This window comes from Ochotona princeps, chromosome 13 (genome assembly GCF_030435755.1).
Source record: "Ochotona princeps isolate mOchPri1 chromosome 13, mOchPri1.hap1, whole genome shotgun sequence".
Classification (NCBI taxonomy): Eukaryota; Metazoa; Chordata; class Mammalia; order Lagomorpha; family Ochotonidae; genus Ochotona; species Ochotona princeps.
In genome coordinates, this window is record NC_080844.1 from 5,470,563 (window position 1) to 5,493,692 (window position 23,130).

General features: G+C 47.3%; 1 long non-coding RNA gene across 1 annotated transcript; it reads left to right on the plus strand.

The window, feature by feature from the left end:
* Nucleotides 1-15,704: 15,704 nt before the first annotated feature.
* On the plus strand, nucleotides 15,705-22,463 carry LOC131481713 (uncharacterized). The gene is made up of 3 exons (XR_009246534.1): nucleotides 15,705-15,845; nucleotides 19,478-19,623; nucleotides 22,217-22,463. It is a non-coding gene; the product is annotated as an uncharacterized LOC131481713 (long non-coding RNA).
* The last annotated feature ends 667 nt before the right edge of the window (nucleotides 22,464-23,130 follow it).

Below are 23,130 nucleotides of genomic sequence, written 5' to 3' on the forward strand. Positions count from 1 at the left end.
GCTAAAATCTTGGGCTTGGGAATTGGTCAATCAATAGGTGAGAACCCTCTTGAGAGAACACCAGAGGAAGACTCTACAGAGATGCTAGAAGGGCACTCCCAGGCTTGACAGAGCCAACAACCCAATGGATGACATGAATGCAGAATGGTGTGGAGACAGGGCTCCGTGATGTGTGGGTGCGGGGAAGATGTAAGCTCTGCGCGGGGGCTGCATGCTCCATGCCTGTTGCACACCTGCTTCACCGCAGTTCTGGTGAGTCTAGGTAGGGCTTTGTCTGCATCAACAGACTGACAGTGAGTGCTGCCACAGCCCACTGCCCAGAACTCATCACCCACTTCTCAGCGCAGCCAAGAAAAGCTGGAAGAACAAGCGCCACCGGTCTTGAAAACCAGTGCAATTCTCTCACTTTGCTGCAGTGGGCCAGGGATCCAGCGGCTGTCCCCACCGCAGCTGTTCACACAGCAGCCCATGGCAGAATGACTGATGGCAGGAAGGGAACAAAATGAAGGCTTCTTTCCAAGAGAGAGTGGGGCTGGCCGTACCGCTTCTGAAAGATGTTGGTATAGACTGAGTGGCAGTGACATCTGTAGGGTCCCACAGTCACCATGGGAACCCTTCCAAGAACTTCCTGCCCCAAAGGGACCACCCCATATCCCCCAGTGTTTCTTAGATGGATGTCAGGGAAATTACAACATCCACCACTTTAGTAAGAGAGGGGGCACGTTTCTGAGACAAAGGCAAAAAATCATGAACTTACCAGAATCACCAATGCAAATCATTACACTCCTTCAACCACCAATGGCAGTTTGCTTTCAGTTATTAAAAAAAAAAAAATACTACCTTCTGACCACACAGCGATCTTAAATCCCTCCATAGCAGCAAGGGGAGATCCCACCATGGCGCCATGTTGTGTCAGGGAGGGAGGGTGCACCCCTTTTGTTAGGTCGTACCCATAGGCAGTCTCCAAGAACCGCAACTCTAAAGTCTGCCCAGCAAGAGTTTGCCCTAAGTCTGGCAAAGATACAACGCTTAAAAAAAATCCACGGCTGGGTTGTAACAGCTAGAACAGATGTTGACTGCCCAGAAACTTCCTGGTAGGAAAAACAAAGACTGTACTACATTGCAACAGATGGCGAAAATGCTGTAACTCATTCAATTACCAAAACATCGCGCCATTTATGACGTAATTTGGAATTCTGGTTTCTACCGAGTTTAGGCTCTTTATGGTCTTATGCCTGCCAATGCTACAATTTTCAACCTGAAACCTGATCCCGTATCTGACTTTGGAACTGGCGCCCACGGCACTCCACTGAGCCCTTGTGGACGTATATTAGTTCTAGTTGGATTTGAAATTCCAAGGGACAAATGCAAATATAGAATGTTAAAAGCTACAAATTTATTTCTAAAAAAAAAAATGTGGCCTCTGATCCTATATAGTTTTCTTGGTGCCTAAATGGAAAGTATTTCTTCACAGCCACTGGTTCCTAGACTGAATGATAATGGTTTGCTGTAATAGCAGCCCTACCCAAACCTAAGCAGGCTGCGTCCTCAGACACAGAAAACAGCAGCTTTCTCAGCAGGAATTGTTTACAGAAACTGTCTCCAGCAAAGGCAGTAAATATTACCAAGCACTTTCAAATGAAGCACTCAATGATGAATCTACAATCGCCATGGTTGTTGATAAACACACGGCTTGTTAATAAGTATTTATTTGATTTGAAAGGCAGACTTACAGAGAGAGAGGAGGAGACTGACACACAAATAAAATCCTCCATCCACTGATTCTCTCTGCAAATGGCCCCAACTGCCAGGGCTGGGGCCTAGCTGAAGCCAAGATCCTGGAATTCCTCCCAGGCCTCCCACGTGGAGGGTAGGCGCCCAAATTCAATAGCATCTCCCACTGCCTTGCCAGGTGTAAGATTAAGGAGCTAGATCGGAAGCAGAGGATCCAGGACTTGAACCAGCACTCACAGGCAGTGGATTCATCTGCCACACACCAGCACCAGCCCTGACTCCCAGCTGTCCGGAACAACCCAGTTATCAATTCCAAGATGTAGAAGAGACTACCCTAGAGGTGGAAACCTCACGGAGGAAGAGACAAGCCATCATTACAGACAGCCCTTAACAATAGGAAACAGGAAGTTAGGGGAACTGCAAGGCTAGATGTCATCATTTGGCACCTACTTTGTCCCACAGAGCACACCCCAAGGTACAAAATCTTACTCGACATCTAGAGACCCTAAGGTAGATGAAAAGGTGAGCGACCCTAACTAGTGGATAGCAAGTGAAACATGGCTAGAAAAACAGCTAGGATGTTTTAAAAAGCCAAATCTTTTTTGTGAGAGCTGCAAGATTTGGAAGTGGACAAACTGGCCTAATATATCCTCATCCACAACCTATGATTTGCTCATTGACATTTCAATTTTAGTTTGTATACAGGACCGGCTGCTATATACCTTAAAATGGCTATAAGGTACCATTCAGCTGTCTCGTGTCTATTTCATTTTAGTATTTAGCCATTTGTTGTGTTGAAGTATAATTTTACTGATCTTGGCAGATTTTAGGATAATCTAGACTGGCTTGTAACTCTAACAAGACATTTGTCAACAATTAAGGTGCAGAACATTTTTTTTTTTTGGAGGGGGGGAGTGTGCAGGAAAGTCCCCAACACCATGGTGAGGAGTGACTAATCTTCGTGTCCCACCCAGCGAGGCATGAGCAAATCCATGCCAGCTCTTTCCTGTCAGATTCCAAGCTCTACTTTTTGTTGTTTGTCTATTTACTTTAGGTTTTTTTAGTTTGTATGATTGTTTGTTTGCTATGAGGGGTTTTTGGAGCGATCCTGATGGTCATTGCAAGGGAGGGTGGGGGTCCAGAGGTGGAACCAGGCTCGGACCAGAGAAAGCTCTCCTCCCTGGTCCCGAAGGACGTTTATTGTTCTTCTGTTTCTGCGGACCGCTCAGGGCTTCTGGTTGTCTTACTGGTTACTCAAAACCATGTCAATTCCATAATGTTACAAATTGCTGTTAATGTTATATTGGGACTCTTAATTGACTGGGATGATATTCTACCAGCTCTAACTTCGGACCAGAAATGGTCTCCCCAAGAAACTGTTCAACCCATCTGGACAATAAGTAGCTGGACTCTATGTTTGGTATATGTTTGCAAGGAAAGACTCTTGATTGAATTTGAACTGTAATACTGCACCAAGGTGGAGGAATCCACCAGGGGGGAGGGGCGTTGGGAGGGGTGGGGGGATTCCCAGAGCCTATGAAACTGTCACATAATGCATAATAATTAATAAAAAAAATTCAAAAAAAAATATATCCTCATCCATGTTAACTCTGAAAATCCCCTTACCCACATTTCACACGTAACTGCCATCAACGCCGTATATTCCTGCTTTTGCACATCAATGGAGTTACTGCATCATGTCCATTTAGTTGATTTCTCCTTTCAGTGCATGCTATGGAAAAGAATCAGATGGATCTCTTAGCTAAACATAAAGCCAAAGCAGAAAACAGCTAGAACCCACTATATAAATGACTAAAGGCACCTTAGAGTAAAACAGATAAACGGAATCACTGGAATGGCTCCAAGAAGCCGTTACAATAAAACAAGACGAACGGAAGTTTGTTCTGTGGCTTTAGAGGGAATTTTCTGCCTCTTGAACAGGGGTTAACTCACTTGTTAAGTAATTTCATGGAAAGCAAAACCGCCCTCTAGTCTACTTCTTGGGGGAGTCCTTAAAGCTTCCATTATTACATTTCTGAGCCTGGATTGGGGTCTTGCTCTGTACAGGAAACACACACATTGGTGAACACTCCAGGAGAATGTGCCTGGACACTCAGGAGTCACACAAGCACGTGTGGAACCTTGTCCAAGGCCTACAGGAGTCAGAAACTGAGATGAATGAAGAAGTCCAGCACATCACGCCTTTCACTGTTGGGACATATTTATTTGATCCTTCCTAAAAGCTAATCATTTTCTAAACAAAGCCAAGATATAATAATAATAAATTCCCATGCGAAGTCAGTCTGCAAGGGCGTAAGATGTGAACGTACCAGTTGTTTTTTGCAACTGTGAAAAGTCACACATACACTCTAAGTAACTAGCAGATGAGGCATAGAGCTGTCCCTCAAGTGTTTGAGGGGATCAAGTCCAAAAGCCCTGCCCACCTAGCAGTGCGTGAAAATCTGCAGATGCTCAAGTCTATGCTCTAAAACACATGTGCAGTTCCTATGGGCATCCACCATCCATGTTTAATCTTCCCTGGATTACTTCCAACACCTCCTCCAGTGGAAATGCTGTACGCTTTTAGAGAAACATACCTGTGTGGGAGAAAGCCATGGATGGGGAAAGACACAGGTGGAGACCAGGCATCAATCAGAAGGGACCCAGAAACGGTGCTGTAGTGGAACAGGGTGCAGCTTCCGGCCTGGGATTGGCTGAGGTTGGTTGCTGTGACTGGCTGGGGCTTGGTTGCTGGCTCCTGTCCCTCCTGTCGCCCGGTCCGTCCTCTGGGAGAAGATGATGGAAGAGATGGTGAGATTTATTCTGGGGACTGCAGAGTATCCATGTAAAGTGCTTGCAAGTCAAGCAATGTTCACAGGATATTGTAGTACTGTGGCCATCAAACTCTGTAACCTGGAGGAGGGCCATGACTTGGGGAGGAGCTTGTGCCTGTTTCCATGGTTATTATTGATACTTTGATGATGGCCAGACCAACATGTGTCTAAGACAAAAGGTGTTTGACGCCTCAGACTCAGATGTCATTGGCAAGTATACTCTTCCTTAGGAGTGAATGTCCAAGGCCCAGCATGATAGCCTAGTGGCTAAAGTCCTCACCTTGCACACTTCAGGCTCCCGTATGGCCACTGGTTCTAATCCTGGTGACCCCGCTTCCCATCCAGCTTCCTGCTTGTAGCTTGGGAAACCAATCAAGGATGGCACAAAGCCTTGGGACCCTGCACCCGCATGAGAGACCCAGAAGAAGCTCCTGGCTTCGGATAGGCTCCAGTCATTGAGGTCACTTGAGGAAAGAGCCAGTGGATGGAGGATCTTCCTCTCTGTATATCTGACTTTCCAAAAAAAAAAAAAGAGTGGATATCCAGCCTAATGGTTGAGCTGGCAGTTGGAACACCCACATCCTGTATAAGTAATGCCTAGGTCCAAGTTTCTGCTCTACAGTTTCCCGCTAATGCAGATTCTGGGAAGCCACAGATGATGGTTCAGATGAGATTGGGCGCGTTCAGGGCAGTATGGCCATAGACAGATGATGGTTCAAGTTACTTGGATTCCTGCTGAGCACGTGGGAGACCTGGTTTGAATTCCCGGCTCCCAGCTTTAGCCTGTAGTAGGCAGACGGGAGATACATCTATTCAGTTCTAGCTCTACCTCTGTTTGTAAAATAACATAAAATATATATTACTTAAGTTAACAGCTGCATATGGATGACACTATCTCCCAAATGGGTGCAAAATAAGGGTGTAAAAGCTACATAGTTTGCCACTGACCAGAGCTCAAAGAAATAATAGGCTCACTTCCTTCCTGTGAATCTCCTGGAAGTAATCCATCAAAGTGGGAAGTGCCCTGGTGTCATGTACAAAGCTCCAGGCACACACGTGTCTGAGGAAGCAAGCAAGTGCGCAGAGAAAGCCAGGAAAGCTTTGCACGCCTCCCTTAGTCTCTGTCCCTCTGAGCCAACGCCCCTCTTCTTCATCTCTCAGATGGAGCCACTGTAGGGAAAGTCCTTCTTCCCTGGCTCCTGGAAGCCCTTGTGGAGTCTGGTTCCTGTCACTCCTGTCGCTCGGACCGTCCTCTGGGAGAAGATGATGGAAGAGGGTAGCCATGAGATTTATTCTGGGGACTGAAACCTAGCTGAGGAGAGGTCCTGGGAATACTGTGGAGAATCAGGAGCCTCAGTATGCGCACAAGTTCCTCAGGCTGTACTGGTGCCTGGAAAGGGAAGGGAGGGGATTTCTGCCTTTACTTCTCTGAACTCAGCTGCCTGAGTCCTTGCCTGCCCATCCTGCCAGAATCACTGTGGGGGCGGAGGGAGGTGGCTTTCTGTTATTCGCATTGGAATCCATCACACACCCATGTGCCTCAGCAGAATCTGCCTTTTATTCATTTCATACTAAACAGGAATTGTTTTCATTGCTGGTAACAAAGTTGCATTTCCCAAACAAAGCTCATGGCAACTGGAAATTTGCAAAGATACGCTTATAGAGCAGGTGTCTAGCTTGGAGGTTCAGGTGCGTCAGAGTGCCTGAGTTCACTTTCCTGCTCCGGCTCCTGCGCCACCTTTCCGCTAACAGAGACCCTGGGAGGCAATTGTGATGACTTATTCCTGCCACCTTCTTGAGAGACCTGAGCTGTGACTGCAGCTCCTGGCTCCACCCCAGGCTCCTGGCTCCACCTCCAGGCTCCTGGCTCCACCCCCAGGCTCCTGGCTCCACCCCAGGCTCCTGGCTCCACCCCCAGGCATTTTAGACATGAACATTCCTCCCTGATCAAAGGTAATGGACTTCTCTGAACTTCAGGTCCAAACTGGTCCTCTGAATTGGAGAGATGAGTCTCCAAAAGCACCAAAGGAAGAAGAGTGTCTAAGACCGCCTACTATTCTGTAACTGTGTGCCAAGTTTTCTTATAATTATTTTTAAAACTATCACTTATGGTCAACAATTAACTACCACTTCTTGGATCTCAACAGCCATCAGCTAACGAATGCTTCCTACATCGCAAGCCTTGCTTAATAATTAATCACTGTTAATTTCCATTATATGATTTGTAATTATTAATTTAATTATTGATAATAATTGATTAGTAAAATTGGCTGAATTATCAATAATTGCATTTCATTTTATTGAAATATATTTGCTATAAATTTACAGCAAGACTTTCTAATTATTTTTTATAATGTTTACATAGTTGATCAGGGTGGGAAGGATCAAAGGTTAGGGGAAAGTGGGTGTGATCACTGCTTCCAAATTTTCTGTTTCTTCTTCCTGTATCTGAAGAAAGTGGGGACATAAGGGGAAAAGCCATACCCAGTCTCCTAAACACCCCAGTACCCAGAGATGGGGAACAGCCTCCTGATAACAACACAGGGTTCTCAATGCAGTGCATGCTCTGAGGGTTCTGCCCAAGTGGTGTCACTAGTCTTAAAATCCTGGATGTGAGACTCCAGACCCCTGAAAAGCCTCACCTGTGTCATCATCACACCCCTACAAGCCCACACGCCAAGTCCCCACAAGCAAGTCCCTGGGTGGCCAGTGAGCTTGCCCCAGTGCCATTGACACCCCAGGCCACCCGACCAGGGAGCCACAGCCCCCATTCCAAGGCTTATGAACCCAGCACCCACCACAAAGGCAGGCCCAAAGACCTGGACCAGGCAACTGAACCCTACCAGATTCCCAGCCGCCTTACCAACCCAGTACCCGCCACACAGGTGGGCTCTAGGACCCAGACCAGGCAAGCTAGGCCTTGCTGGATTTCCTTCCTCCATATAATAAATACAATAACTACAATAAATACAATAAATAAATTAATAAAGAAATAATGCATTTTATTTAAATACACTTGCTATAAATTTAGCAAATTCAGAACGCTTGTAGGATTAAAACAGCTACTTAATTTTTATATGAGGAGGTAAAAGGGACTTGAATTAGAATTAGAATTGAATTAGGATTCTGGTTCAAAAGCACGTCCTAGAACATTTCAAAGAAACAGCAATGTACCTTCTCCACAACTCCCCCTTCTCCAAGACCTCCGGTGATGCCTAACACCACAGAGAGTACCAAAGCCTGTAACTGAATGTGTCTTCCATCTTAACCCAACACAGCATGACCATAACTAGCACACATTGCTTCTTCAGGATGTCATGAATTTCTATCTCAGCAGATGCATTTTTTCCTGAGAACTTTCACCTTCTCACCAAAAGTAAGCACTTCATAGTGTCTCTCTGGCGTATCCAACTTGACAACATTAACCCCTTTAGGGTTCCTGGGATGGAAGGAGGGCCATACTGCAGCAGCACGTACAGCGTGAGTATGCTGGATAGAGGGATCATTCCCATCCAGGGGGGCACAGGGCAAGACAGCATGGGCCTCATCACAGTCCCCATGAGTGATGTCCTTCCTGTCCACACGCACTTGAAGGCATGCAGCTGGCCACACAGCTAAGCCCCTGATTAGAACATGTGCTAACAGATGGTAGCAGTGATGGCTCAAGAACTTGGCTTCCCACCATCCATGAGAGACACCTACCTGTATTATCTTCCCAGCTCCCAGCTTTAACCTCCCAGATGTTGCAGGTATTTGGAGAGTGAACCAGTGAATCGAAGCATGTCTTTCTCTTCTCGTCTCTGTCTCTATCCCTTCTTTATCTCTGTAACTATCTCGAGCTCTGACCGCCTCTCAGGTGAAAACACGTATTAAGAAAAGAACCGCATGCAGTTTAAAAACTGATGAATTGTTCCTTTGCACAATCTTGCATTTCATCGTATTCTTTAACCACAGCAGACTGCAGGTAACTCAAACCGTATTCTATTGCTTTCAGGAATCTTCTCTTGCTTTTGAAACCTCTGAATCACATTCCTTCACAGACAGCTCCCATCCTCTGTTATTTGCTTTGCTGGCTTTTAAAACCCGTTTTTCATCATTGATTTTCTGAAATGTCACCGAAATGGCTGCCCATGATTTATCGGTTCTATTCATCTGCTTCACATCCTGCAGGCTACTCCAATTTAAAGGCTCATGTCTTCATTTAGGAAAAATTTGTCTTCTGTTATTTATGTCCTCCTTCCAATTCCCTGGGTGTTTTTTCCTTCCTTTTCTTTTTTTTAAGTCCAATTAGAGAGAACTTGAAATTCTTTGATAAATCCACCCTGTGTCACAAGAGTCTTCCATGGTTATTGGACTTTGGGGCTCCATTTCATAAGAATTTTCTGCTACCATCTTCAAGATAATACACTTAATTTTTTTAATTTAAACTTAGCAGTATATAAGTATTCAAACAAGATTTTACAGAACTTCATGCATTTTAGGATAATCAAAGCAGTTTAAAATTCTAACAAGCCATATATTAACGATTGAAGAGTAGAAAAGTCTTAGGCAGGCTAGCAGAGAAATCCCCAATAACTTAGCAAGTGAGGAAGAACTGAACTCTACATTCTGCCTAGTGAGGTCTAGGAAAAGCCAGATCGGGAGCCTGACCAGTAAGGTACAGGCTGAGAAATTACGGGCCAGCTGACTTTTTCCGGTCTGTTCAAAACTTTCTGTATTAGTCTCTCTGTCTATCTAGCTAATTTTGGGGTTCTTGAGCACCCCTGGTGGTCAGTGCAAGAGAGGATGTGGAGCCAAAGCTGGAACTAAGCAAGGACCAGAGTCCAGAATGAAATTTACAATTCTTTCCTCTCTGAGAACCACCGGGCTCCTGGCTGTTGTTCCGATGTCACTAGACCCTATGAGAAGGGTACTAGGCTGCTTCAATCCCGACACACTTAATTTCTAGTCACAATTTACTCTGCTCCTTTTATTATTATTATTATTATTGTATCTCCATTTAATTTTATTTCCTTGCCTAGTTTTCTTCAGAACTCTTTTGGTGTTTGGTGATGACATTAACCTACCCTTTGTGTATATTAATTATCCTTATTCTGATGCCCTGAACTTTGCTTCTTGAGGTGGTGGTGATGTTGTCAATAATTCACGGTGTGATTGGACACAACCCTCTGCCTCTGTTAATTCTCTTCCAGTCTTTGAGGGTTCTGATGTCGTGACCAGCTATGTCGATTTCATTGCCTCGCTGTGGTGCCTGCTAGGTAAGACTGGCTTTGTGTGTCTCCTTGCCTGTGTATCATCCTGATGTTCCTTCTTGACGCAGGTGCTTGGGAATGCAACAGGAGTCCCTGTCTTCTGTCTGAGAGGTCCTTAGCGACAGCATCAGTCTACTCAGTAGCGCAGTCCATCCTGAAATGTAAAGAAGTACTTTGGCTGAAGGACTAACCAGCAACACCGACGGCCAGCTTTTAATTGTTTGATTTCTCTGCACCTCTACTTTCTAAATGAGGACATGAGTACTGGGAACATTGTGACCTTACAAATCTGCCCAAAAGTCCTGGCATGTGGAAAGCAATAATGTAAACGTTAACCTCTGCTTCCATTGGCTCAGATCAGAACCCAGTGATGGAGAAATGAACAGCGGAAGGAATGAGTCACTCATGGCAGAATTGATAACGTGATAATAAGCACAACGGCATAGGAGATCTCCCCCCAGCTGCTCCTGCTGCCCCTTCATGGAAACCCACAGCTCTCAGCCAGCAAAGTCAGGGGGGAGAAGCCTGAAAAGACCCTGGGTAGCTCCACAGTGCAGAGATGAGGCCTGGCTGGCCACCGGCAGGTTGGCGCTGTCAACGTTGGCAGCTGTCTGCTGAGGATGGGACAAGATGACCTGAGGGATCCCACACGGCATCGCATCTGCCTTTTTACTTTGGTTCCCTCCCTCCCCCAGAAGCTCTTGGCATCTTCTTCCCCTCAAGAACTGAGCAAGGCCATCCATAGCCAAAATCGGCAGCTGGGGCTGTGCTTATGAGCAAAAGCATCTCCCTGAGCTGCCAAGGCCACGTGAGAGAATCCCAACAAGCCTGGGCTTCTTTTCCCAAGACTTACAGTAAACTTTAGCACAAGAAAATCCTTCATATGGCTCACTTCCACCCTCGGGTCTTGAGAAGTACTGTCCAGCTATTTGTACCGGACGTGTCAGTCCACCCGTGCTTGGGAAATTGTGCGCTGTTTGTGTGCTCTCCGTGTAATTACAAGCCTGCTGAGGCTGGACTGCCGGGCTCTCCTGACAGCATGGTGCAGACCAGCCTGAAGTATCCAGCTCCCTGGACTGGCCCTCAACCCTGCCTCTTGGGCTCAGATCAGCTTGTTACATGGGCAACAATTTTATCTCACCTATGATCTCGGGGTCACTTGAGAAGTGGAGGGGGGACATATTGCTGACAGATTGAGCAGGTGAACTTGGAGACTAGTATCTCATGACTACAGCCAATTTCTCAGTTACACTCCTCATCAATGAGAAACAAAGGCAGGGAAAGTGCCCCCCACCACGTCCACCCTATCTTGCCCCTTACCCCTCATAGTCCAGGTGCTGTGTCTCTCCCCTGTTCACTCAACCTGGAGTATCTTAGCAGAGCCAAACTGCTTCCCTCACTCCAGCTGCCTGAACACAATCTCCAACTAAGACAGAACAGATGCTTAAATGCTAGAGGGAAGGGGAACCCAGCTAACAACAGAAATTCGCATGCAGCTTTTTTAAAAGATTGATTTAAAGGAGTTAGAGACAAGAAGAAAGAATCTTGTATCCACTTGTTCATTCCCCGGATGACTGCAATGGCCAAGACTAGACCAGGCCAAAGTCAGGAGCCAGGAGCTTCATCTGGATCTCCCACAGGATGACAGAGGCCCAAAAACTTGGACCATCCTCCACTGCTTTCCCAGGCCATTAACAGGGTACTGGATCAGAAGTGGAGCAGCTGGGACACGGACTGATGCCCACATGGGATGCTGCTGTTGTAGGAAGTAGCTTTATAGGAAGTAGCTTTATAGGGCATAATGTTGGTTCCATGCAGTGTTTTCTTATGGGAGTGAATTCCCTTCTCTAGAAACAAATTTGCCCAGGGGTGTGGAAGACACCAAGGGGATGCAATCCGCAATCCAACGTGTGGATGTGTATGGGTCCTGAGCCAGGAAACAGACATTCATGGGACAGTTCGTGAAGCCTGCTGAGGTTCATGGAGCAGTTCACTGCTGCAAGGGGGTTGATGTCCTGGCACTACTCAGACAACCTAAGACATTAACATCTGGGAAATCTGTGCAAAGGGGATATGGGAATTCTTTGCATGAGTTTTTGCATGCTTTGTGGTAAGTATCAAGTTCTATAAAAAAATAAGTTTAAATGTAAAAATAGAGGTGTAAGCTAATCGAAAAGAATGAAAACTAACTGCAGAATTCCCTTGGAGTTCAAGTTCAACCCCAGTTTTCCTTCCCTATTAAAACAGGATCTGTGTGTCAAGGTGTGGGGGGAGGATTCTCATTGCTGAGTGCTCACATGACAAAGGCGTAGGGATTGAAACACTGTGATAGGAGCATCAGCCTCTAGCACACCTCCAAGCTGGTCAGTTGGCCAGTTTCTGGTCAGTAGGGGTGGACAAACATATTCCACTGAGTTGGAACAGGTCAAACAAGTCCACTAGACTTGCAAAAACACTGGATCCACCCCCCACCACGGGGCCTGCTTAGGGTTTCCCCTCCTGAGAAGGGCAACGCCTGAAGATCCATGGGAACGGGTTTCCCAAACAGAGCAGAACCCCAGGGAAGAGCAGGCCTGGCCCCAAGTCTGCAGCCCAGCCAGAACCAGAGCTGCAGCCCCCTAGCCTTTCATCCTGGAGCCAACGGGGGCCGTCCTCTGCCTGTCTGAGGCCGTCTGAGTCCCGGGCGGGAGTCTTGCTGTCAGATCTCAGGAGTTCAGGAGGGGGAGCAGGTGAAACTCCAGCCTTGCTCCTGAGCTGGATTTGCAAAGCTGAACAAACATCCCCTGCTGACAGCTGTCAGACCCTCCCCTCCACCACGCATAGGGGCCTGCTGTCTTCCTTCCGGCCTCGGCAGCCATAGGAGACGCCTTTGTCTCTTGCTCTTGCAACCGTAGACCTGTCTCTACCCCCTCACCTCGACCCCAGTGTTCATCAACAGGAGGCTCTGAGCTCACCCACTCGAGCTCTGGGGGAAGGGCGCCAGTCTTGGCTTGGGCATCCAGGGTAACATGGTGACTGCTTTCCCACGCCACTGCCCCTGTGTTGCTAGAAAACTGGTCTTGAGGATGAATGAAATCTGCACCACACCATGCACATCTTCAGATCAAAGTCCTCCCCTGTGGTGATGACAGAATGGGTTTGTTTTCTCCACCACAGGGCAGTCCCTTAAACATCTGGAGAACGCAACCTTTCCCCTCCCCTCTAGGTTAAGCAGCCCATCCAGATGACACAGATTTTCCCTCTTTTTCACACAGAGATCTCTTTTTAAATGCTGGGCAAATAATTTCTCCTGCCATTATCTGTCTACCCTGGGCAAACGTTATTGAAAAGTTACCCTACAAGTGACATACACATTTGCAAAAGAGCATTGCCATGTTGGCATGTGACAGAGCTCTCCAGGCACGTCACCAGTGCTGTGACGACAGCCAGACCAAGTCCTAGGGCTGTCAGTTTTGGAATCACCAGGTCACCCTTACAATCTTAAATTAAGTAGTGGGATCTATAGTGGAGCGTCCTGGAGACCAAAAAAAATATATATATTATTAGCTCACTCGCACACAAAGTTGCTGTGTCATAATAATCCACAGCATCAACTCACTCTGGCCAGAGACACCCACAAATGACTTGAGATGCACAGAAACTCTTAACGTGGTCGTTTCTGCTTTTCTTCCTCTGCTGGTTTCCCTGGCTCCACCATCAGCTTTTTGGCTGGTTCCAGCATCTCCTCCACTACCATGGAAGCCCAGTGTTCTAGGAGATGGCATCACTATTGTCCTTGTAGATGCTGCATCGTGTTGTTGCCATGCCTGGGTCTGAAGACCCGGGTCTCTTCTCAGCAGTGTACATCCCTGATGGGGGAGTCTTGGACTTTCAGATTCCGGACTCTGTCAGGGGCTCCGTGAAACCTTGACATTGGCCTCTCTGAGCCTTTCTGCTTCTTGAGCAGATCCTAGAGGCAGGTCCAGGGATCGCTCTCTGGGGCAACACCTTGGTCTCAGCAGCCACTTCTCTGCCTTCTTCCCACAGCCAGATGCAGGGTCCTGAGACCCTGTCTCTTCTGACCTCTCTTGTCCTGCTCACCTGAGATGCTGCTCCCACCTGCCAGGAAACAGCTCACTGGTCATTCCTCCCTGCCAACCCCCGCTACTATAGCCAGCCACCCCTCTACAACATCCATTTATTATCAGGGTTCTTTCTACAGTGTCACGGACAGTCCAAATGCAAAATTCCAAAGAGGTCAGCAGAGAGGACCATAGAATGGTGGCCGTTTCTGATGTACACTCCATTTCTGTGTTAGTGCAGTGAATCTGGCCTTGTTGCCCAGGTGTAACATCCCCTCCCCCAAACTCTACCACATTCACGCTGGTATTTGTGTAGCTGACAGTGGGATGCTAAATCAATGATTTCTACTCATTCTTGTTCTTTTTCACTAAAGATTTTGTCTCTGGAACTGACACACAGCTTAGTAACTGTTCCTAGACCTCCCATGGGCATTGGAAAGTTCTCCAAGTGTTGTGTTAGCTCTTTTTATGCCACAGAGAGAGCCACTCACCAAGGATAGAAATGTATTTCTCACAGTTATGGAGGTTAAGAAATCTAAGATCCAGTGGCCAACTTCTGATGTCTGATAAGGATGTTCTGCTGTGTCGTTATGTGGTAAACGGCGGAAAAGGAAGGAGGGTGATGGCTGTGTCCCTGCACAGCAGGAAAGCAGAGACACCACTAGCCACTTCCATAGCAGGATTCATTCATTCATGAGGACAGAGACCTCATGACCTAAACAGATCCTCCTAGGCCCCATCTTTCAGCACTGTTCCACCTTGGATGACCTTCCAACGTGAGGTTTGGAAGCAACCAGGGCATTCGCACAACAACAGGTGCAGTGATTGACACAAGCCTGTGGCCTAAGGTGGGAGGAGGCACAGGAAGAAGAGGCATCAGGAGGGTCCAGCTTGTCCAAGAAGAACCTAGGGAACAGCAGGTCTCAAGCACTAGAACATAGAGATGGAGAGGAACAAGTGTGGTGCCTGCTCCAAAGAGGGTCTACAGAGGCACAAAGGCTGCTGGGGATGAGAAGCAACCCTGGACCCATGAGCACTTGGGAGCCAGTTGGGAAACAGCAGCTCTGGAGGAGGGGCCTTGACTCCTCTGAAATCCTTCCCCATGTACAGACCAAGGCATCTCTCTGGTTTAGTCCCTTCTCGAAGAAAGAAGGGCAAGGATCCACAGCTCCTAAGAGAGAGGCTGAGCTCTGTTCGTCTTAGAAGAGCCAGACTCCCAACGGGTTGTTCACTTCAGTAGGAGCCAGCATTTCTCTGCTTGGATCTCAGCAGCATCAGTCTGCAGGAACAAACACTGCAACCATCCCACTCAGGAAAGCGGATTCCGGGAGAAGGCATCCTGTGAGAATGCCATGAGTGGATCCTTCACCACCATGTTTCAGCCTGGGTATTTCTGCTTCGGTGAGCTGTCACAAAGGAAGGTAGATGTTGGATTTTCTCTCACCACCTAAAGGCAGTCAATAAAGGGGAGCCCAAGGATGTTGCTGACCAAGGTATCAGCATTAACCCACACCAGGCGTGCTTGCCCTCTTGCAAAATTCGACCAGATTTCAGAGTGTCTGTGCAGATGCGTTCATTGTGGCCAAAAGGCTCTGGACTGAAACCATCCACAAACCACAGCATGGCTGCTCCAAAGATCGGTGAGGCCACCCCGGGTGGTCACCACAGCAGTCAGGAGGGATCCAAGAACGTGTGTGCAGCGATCACTCATCTCATGTGGGCCCAAAGGCATGGGATTGGCAAATGTTTTCAATCATTTCTGCTTTGAGTTTGAGGCAATCCCATGAAGATATTCATCTTCTCTCCCTCTCCTTCAGGTTTTGTTGCCACCTTCAATGTTCCACAAGGCATCTTTAATCATGAATCTCAATGTCTTGATAGTCTTATTGATATATTTAACAGGAAATCAATATGCATGAATTCAGGCTCTGCAGGTGACCTTAGTGGAAGACAAAATTTCTAAGGTAAATCACTCAGGATAAAAGGAACAATGAAGGCCCAGTGTGATGGCTCAATGGCTAAATCCTCATCTTGCAAGTGTTGGGATACCATATATGGGTGCTGGTCCACAGACTCTGTACCACGTAAGAGACTTGGAAGCTCTTGACTCCTGGTTTCAGATGAACTCAGCTCCAGCCATTGGGGCCGCTTGCAGAGTAGACCAGTGGATGGCGGATTTTTTTCTGTCTCTCCTTCTTTCTGTAAGTCTGTCTTTCCAATAATAATACATAAATATTTTTTTAAAAAGGAACAGTGAAAACTTAAGAAATGTTACAGTATTTTGAAAGAAAGTAAACAATAGATAAAGATATTGAAGCAATAAAGATATTGAGCATAGAGGATTTGCTTCATGTCAAGGATTATCCTAAACATTTGATAAGTATTAATTTTTTAATTTGTGTGCGCAATTCTGTGGGTCATGCCTTTCAAAGATGAGGAAATCTGTATGTTCTGTGTCTACATACAGAAAAATTACGTGGCTCCCTAATGGCGACCATTCTAGCAGCTTTAAAGCTGGAGTTTGAATCCACCCTTAACTATGGCTTCTCTCTCTCAACATGTTATCTATTCAATGAAAGGTCAGATATACAGATAAGAGGAGAGACAGAAAGGAAGATCTACCATCCACTGATTTACTCCCCAAGAAGACTGAACGGCAGGAGCCAGGAGCTTCTTCCTGGTCTCCCAGAGACTGTCCTCGACTGCTTTCCCAGGCCACAAGCAGGGAACTGGCTGAGAAGTGGGGTCACCAGGACTTGAATCAGTGCCATATGGGATCCTGGAACCTGCAAGGCAAGGACTTTAGCCACTAGGCTCCCATGTTGGGCCTGCCAAGCAGTCCATTTAAAGAGAAGGTCTGGCTTGCTCCCCTGAGACAAGAAAAAGAACAACCAGGAAGGGGCCAAGTCCAAGCCCTCTGAGGAAACAGAAGAACCACAGATACAGAAAAATGCTCCAGCTTTTATCACTGGGTGATGCCCCTGCCTGAACTGCGACCCCCTCAAAACTGAAATGTTGAAACCCTAACCTCTCAATGGGTCAAGTCAGTTTGTCAGGACAAGGCCTTATCCAATCAGACAGGAGCTCTGTTAGCAGAGGAAGAGACACAAGGGAGTTGTGGACAGTGGAAAGACCCCCATGAAGACCTGGTGGGAGGGCAGCTTCCTGCTGGCCTCTCCAGAAGCAGAGCTTTGATTTCAGAACTGGCGAAAAAAAGTTCCTGCTGATGAACACCCAGCGGGGTCTTGAGTATAGCAGCCCAAGCAGGATAGCAGGGGAAGAAGTAAATACAAACAAAACACAGAAACTTCTTCCATTGGTGTTAAATATTTTTTTTTCCCATACATCTTGGTTAAAAAAAAAAAAAGAGGGTCCAAGTTGTTGCTTGGCAGGTTAAGCTGCCTCTTGCAATGTCAGTATCACAGATGGGTACCAATTCCTGTCTTGGTTGCTCCACTTCTGATCCAATTCCCTGTTACTGGAAAGTGAACCAGCACATGGCAGATTCTCTCTCTCTCTCTCTCTCTCTCTCTCTCTCTCTCTCTCTTTCCCTTTCCCCTCTTTCACTCTATTTGCCCCTCCCTCTCTTTTTCTCGCTTCTTCTGCTCCCACTCTCCCTCCTGCCTCATACCTGTCTCTCTCCCTCTTCCTCCCCATCCTCTCTCTGTATCCTTGACTTTCGAATAAATAAGTAAATATTTTCAAATACACTAATAGATCCATCACTCCCTAAAGCCAACAAAAAACTTGGGTATACCAAGTTTAAAAGAGTATATGGATCAGGGCATTTCAGAAACAAAAGCAGTAGTCAGAGCTGCCGTCAGGGATCCTTCATTTGATACCATCATGAAATGCCTGGACTTGGTCAGAATAGAGAGAACAGGTTTTGGGGTAAAGTAAAGAAAAAGTTTAATCCACCAGGAGATAAGGAGGATAGTAGACCGGGGTCTCGAGAACTGCCATCCTGCCCCAGGAGGGTGGTCTGCAGCTTTCAAGGAGGCGGGACTGCTGAGGATGTAGCCAATGGCAGGCCAGGGCTAGATGGTCAGTGCTGGAGCCAGGACAGGTCTAACACTCAGTCCCTTGACATCCTTAATGGCTTGATTTCATCATCAGGAGAGCGTAGCAGAATCTTTTACATCACTGAGTTACTACGAAAAGTTTTTTTTTTTTTTTTTTTTTTTTTTTTGGTCTGGGATCCAGAAGAGGTGAGTTACTGGGTTTAAGAGATTTCAAGATGAAGTCCACTCAACCGAGAATGTAACCTCATTGTGCTGTTAGTTTTCTCACCTTGAACACTAAAAAAACAGACAGTCATCTGACCAGGAGGAACAGAATACTGTGCCTCTAGCTGGAACTGGCTTCCCGAGGCCAGTGTCTGGAATTCTCAAGAAAGTAGCATTTGGTTGTAGGAACAGACACTCCAGTTAGTCACATGCTCAGCGGTTGTGATATATACATCAGAATTCCAGAAGGAAACGACGGAGGTACTCAGTATGGTTACAGTAACAGAAGCCTGAGTGGGAGGAAGGAGCTGCTCCAAGCTGAGCAACAGGCATTGTCTAGAACCATGTGGACCAAACAGGGCACCTGCCCCTTTTCTGGCAGAGCCGGGTGCTGTCATGGACAGTAGAGACTAAGACTGTGGTGGAGTCCTTCTGGATGTCCAACCAGGGTCTGTACTTTGGTTGTTGTTTTTTTTTAATGGTATCTCTACATATACCTTCCTTTCTAAGCCTCTCAGTGCCAGAAGCCAATGGAACCAGAGAGCCTGCCCCACCCAAAAAAGCCATCGTTCAGTACAAGAGCAACAGGACGCAAGGGGAGCAGATGCGGAGCAGAGCACAGGTGGGCAGTGCCAGCTCAGCCCTGGAGGGCCAATGCCGCAGTTACAAGGAGCAGAGGAACACGATGCTAATCCCTTTGCTGCTCTTTTACAAAGCGAGTAGACCCTTCTAGGCACATTGGAATAATTTCCAGTTCCAACACTTGCCAGCCTGGGCAGCTCATTTCATCAATCTGAAATCCCATTTCTTGTTCCAGTTAACAAAAGTCAGTTGAACAGCTTTTTGCAGTACACGCAGATTATGCAACATAAAACAGGTATGGATCCTGTGCAATTGCTGAGCAGCTTGCAGCTATACCAAAAAAAATCCAGCTGAAAGTAAGCAATATTCAAATACCTGGAAATGCCTCCACTCTACATTATTTTACAGGAGCTGTCATTGGGGATCAGTGATTAAGCTACTGTTACAATGCCAGCCAGCATCCCATATCAGAGCACTCGATTCAAGCACCAGCTGCTCCATTTCGAATCCACCGTTTTGCTAACATGCCTGGAGCAGCAGAAGACGATCCAAGTGCTTGGGACCCTTCCACTATGCGGAAGACCACAGTGGAGTTCCTGACTCCTGGCTACTGCTTCAGCCTGGCCCAGCCCTGGTCATTGCAACCATTTAGTGAGTGAACCAGTAGATGAAGGATTCACTCTCTCTCTCTCTCTCTTCTATCTCTCCCTTCCTGTCATGCTGTCACCTACATAAACGCATGTTAGTAAGTCAACAACTAAGTAACTTGCTCATGCTGTTTATTTCAGCAGACAGATTCAGAGTGGAAGGACAAATGAAATAAGAGCTTGGGCTCCATAACCAGACCAATACAGGCCTTCGGTACCTGCAAAAGTACACAGAGCTAGCTGGCTGCTGTGGCCCCTGCAGCCCCACCTGCTCTACAGCTTTGCAGGTAAGGCCAAAGGCAGATTCAGGTCTCAACAGATAACTATCCTTTATCTGCCCACTGTCTCCACAGAAGGGATGAGGAAAGCTGAATACTCAGTTGGCGTCCAGCTAGGAAAATAAACCAAGTCTGCTGTGGAAAGCTTTGCAGCCTTCCCCAACCCAGAGCAACTTCCCCCGGGTGGACCGCCACGCCAGGCAGCTGAGGGCCTCCTCATGTTTCAGGGTTTGGGGGTTGGAGGGATCAGGAGGGATAAAGGACGCCAAGCCCCTGTATTGTATCCCAAACCGCCACTCCTTGCTGTGCTGAAACCGCGGGAAGCCTGGGCAGTCTCATCCGCAGAGGAGGACAAGTGTTTGCTCACAGCTGGCTGGATCTTTGCCAGCAGCAGTCGGGGGGAGCCCAGGACCAGTGCAAAGACCCTGAGAGGCTCCAGGGAGGGGTGGCGGAGAGACCAAAGCCTGGCTCTGGGCTCAGTATGCACACACAGCCATGGGGGGCAGACGCGTCTGTCTGGGTGGGGGAGTGATGGGAGGATGGCGGGACAACCAAGGAGGTATCCCTGCCTGTCTTCCGGCTCCTGGCTGTCTGATGAGGAAAGGCTGGTGACGGGAAGGTCAAGGCCATGTCTTGATGCCTGAATGCCCAGATGGCCGTCTCCTAAGGTATTTGTACAAAGGGGACAGGCAGCTAAATCAACACTATGTAATCACCAGTCCCTGTGTCTGCCAGAAGGATCTGCCCTCCAGCTGAGGCCAGAAGTGACCATGTGGAACCTGGGACCTGTGGGAAGGAGGCAATCTCCCAACCTCAGGGCTCCCCTGGCACGGCCATGGCCCTGCTGGGCACCACTCATTTGGAAAGTGGCAGAAATACAAGGGGAAGGCTAGGAGCAGCAAAGAAAGCAAGTATGTGGACAGTGAGCAGTGAGAGCTACGTGCAACCTCCAGTGCCATGTGGGCCCCATGCCAGCTGCCCTACGGCTCTGCTGCGGAACCTGACTCGGTCCATGCTACATCTTCAGATCAGGACTATGCTGAGGTCAGTCCTCAGCTGATCCACATCCTCACCCCTGTGGGGAGAGTGCTCTGCCCCTCCTCTCTGGACACATCCCCAGCACAGCCCCACTCAGTACTGGTTGGATGGATTCATCTCTGGGACACTTCCAAAAGTCTGTGGAAAAGCAAAATTCAAAGATATGTTCAAGTCCAGTGTGGGGCATGGCAGGCAAATTCTTGACCTATGATGCTGGTTCATGTCCCATGTGCGTCACTTCTAATCCAGCTCTCTGTTTGTGGTCTGAGAGAGCAGTAGAGGTTCAAGGGCTTGGACCTCTACACCCATATGGGAGACCCAGATGCTGCCCTTGGCGCTTGGCTTCAGCCTGGCCCAGCCCTGGTCATTGTAGCCACCTGGAAAGGGAACCAAGGGGGTACTTGGGCTAGAGTTCCCAACTCAGCACCCTATTCCTTCTTCCTGTTAATGCACAGTCTTGGAAGCAGCAGGCAGTGGCTCAACTAGGAGACCCAGGATGAGGAAGGCTCTTAACATCCACCTGTACCAGCCTCAGTTGTTGCTGACATGTGAGGTATGAGTCAGTACATAGGAGACGCTTCTTCTCTCTCTCTCCTCCCTCAGTCTCTCTCTGTCTCTCTTCACCCATCCTGATGTTCAAACTAAGTAAATACATTTTTTAATTCAGAAATTCATGTACATAGGGGGGGGTGGTTATAAAAAGCTCCTAGAAAATGTGTTGTGTGTATCTATATGCATCTGTGTTTATACATATGCCAGTGCAGTGGCTGAACAAGCTAACCCTGAATCCTGTGGTGCCAGCACCCCATATAGGTATCAAATCGTGTCCCAGCTACTCCATTTCCAACCCAGCTCTCTGCTTGTGGCCTGGGGAAGCATCGGAGAATGGTTCAAGTCCTTGGGGCCCTGCACCCACATGGGAGCCCAAGAGAGGTTCCTAACTTCCAGCTTCAGATCAGCACAGCTCTGGCAATTGTAGCAGTTTAAGAAGTGAACCAGTGGATAGAAGACCTTCTCTCTATGTCCCTCCTTCTCTTCCGGTAGAATTTATTTATTCTATCCTAATCTAAACAAACAAACAAACAAACAAAACGACTATGTGTGGCTTCCACATTTTTGGAGCCAAGTGAATCCTTCTTTTATATTTTAAACATATTCTACTGTTATTTAAAAGGCAGAGACAAAAGGATCTCCCATCCACTGGTTTACTCTTCAAACACCTACACAAGCTTGGGCTGTGTCAGAGTAGTGTGTGGATCCAGGTGTTCAGTTTGGATCTCCCATCTGAGTGACTGGGACCCAACAACTTACCCATCACTTGCTACCTCGCATGATGGGAGTTAACAGGAAACTGGAATCAGGAATGGGACCAGGACTCAAACCTAGGCACTCTGATTTGGGATGCAGACAACCCAAGAGGCACCATAGCTGCAATACTGAATGCCCACCCCTAAGCTTCCCTTTTAATTTCATTTTTATATGAACTTTTGGAAGCATCGTGGTATACAACCATCATAGAGAATAAGAACCCTCTCCCCACTCTGATTTTTTTTTTCTAATCTAGGTATGAAGATGAGGGCTTGATCTCTGAGCTGCTGATTCTAAGTCTCGTGTGCTGTGTTGTCCATGATAGAGCAGATCCTCCATGGGGCTGAACTGCCTCAGTCATTTCCACCTGCTGACATCAGAACCCTGAAATTGTATGTAAAGGCAGACGGCAAAAGGAGCTGATGAAAACATTTGTCTTTTATTCCCTCAAGGAGTGCTCACACCCCTAGCTCCCTCACTCGGCAGGGGCTTCCAGAATGTACAGAGAGCCACAAGGCTGCACCCCACACACAAACCTTGAGAAGCATGAGACCAGAACCACTAAGCGCTGCGCTCACCATGTGCACTTTGTCGTGTCCCAAGAGTTCAACAGAGGCAGGATGCAAACACTTGAGCAAACTGGCTAAGGAATCAGGGAGTTTCAAGCAAGGAGTGCTTTGGAAGCACCTCTAATGGAATGCAACTCGGAGACTTTTGTAAAAGCAGCACAGATGGAGTGTAAGAAAAGCATTTGGCCAGTTAGCCTTGGGACACTGGTCTAGCCGGTGGGGAAGTCTCTACCTGTTCTCCCTTGGCCCATGTGTCTATTGGCTCTACAATCAGAATCAACCAAGAGTGGAGTGAAATCATTGTTTAGAAGACTACCATCCATGGGGGAGAGGAGTCTCAAGGGAGGAGAGGGCAGTATTTTCTTTATTTTTTTTAAGAAAGTAAGATCCTGACTCTGAAGCTTTAAGTGACACTGTGGGAATCTGAAATAAGAGGGGATATTATAAAGGCAGCTTTTCTTTTTCTGAGGAAAAAAATAAGCATGGGCTACAGGACTACTTAAAATGTCTCATTTTCAGTAGGTGTAACTTTTACACCTATGAGTACTTTCCCGTTTCTGTCTATTCCTCAACATAGAGTATACTTTATATGTAAATAAGA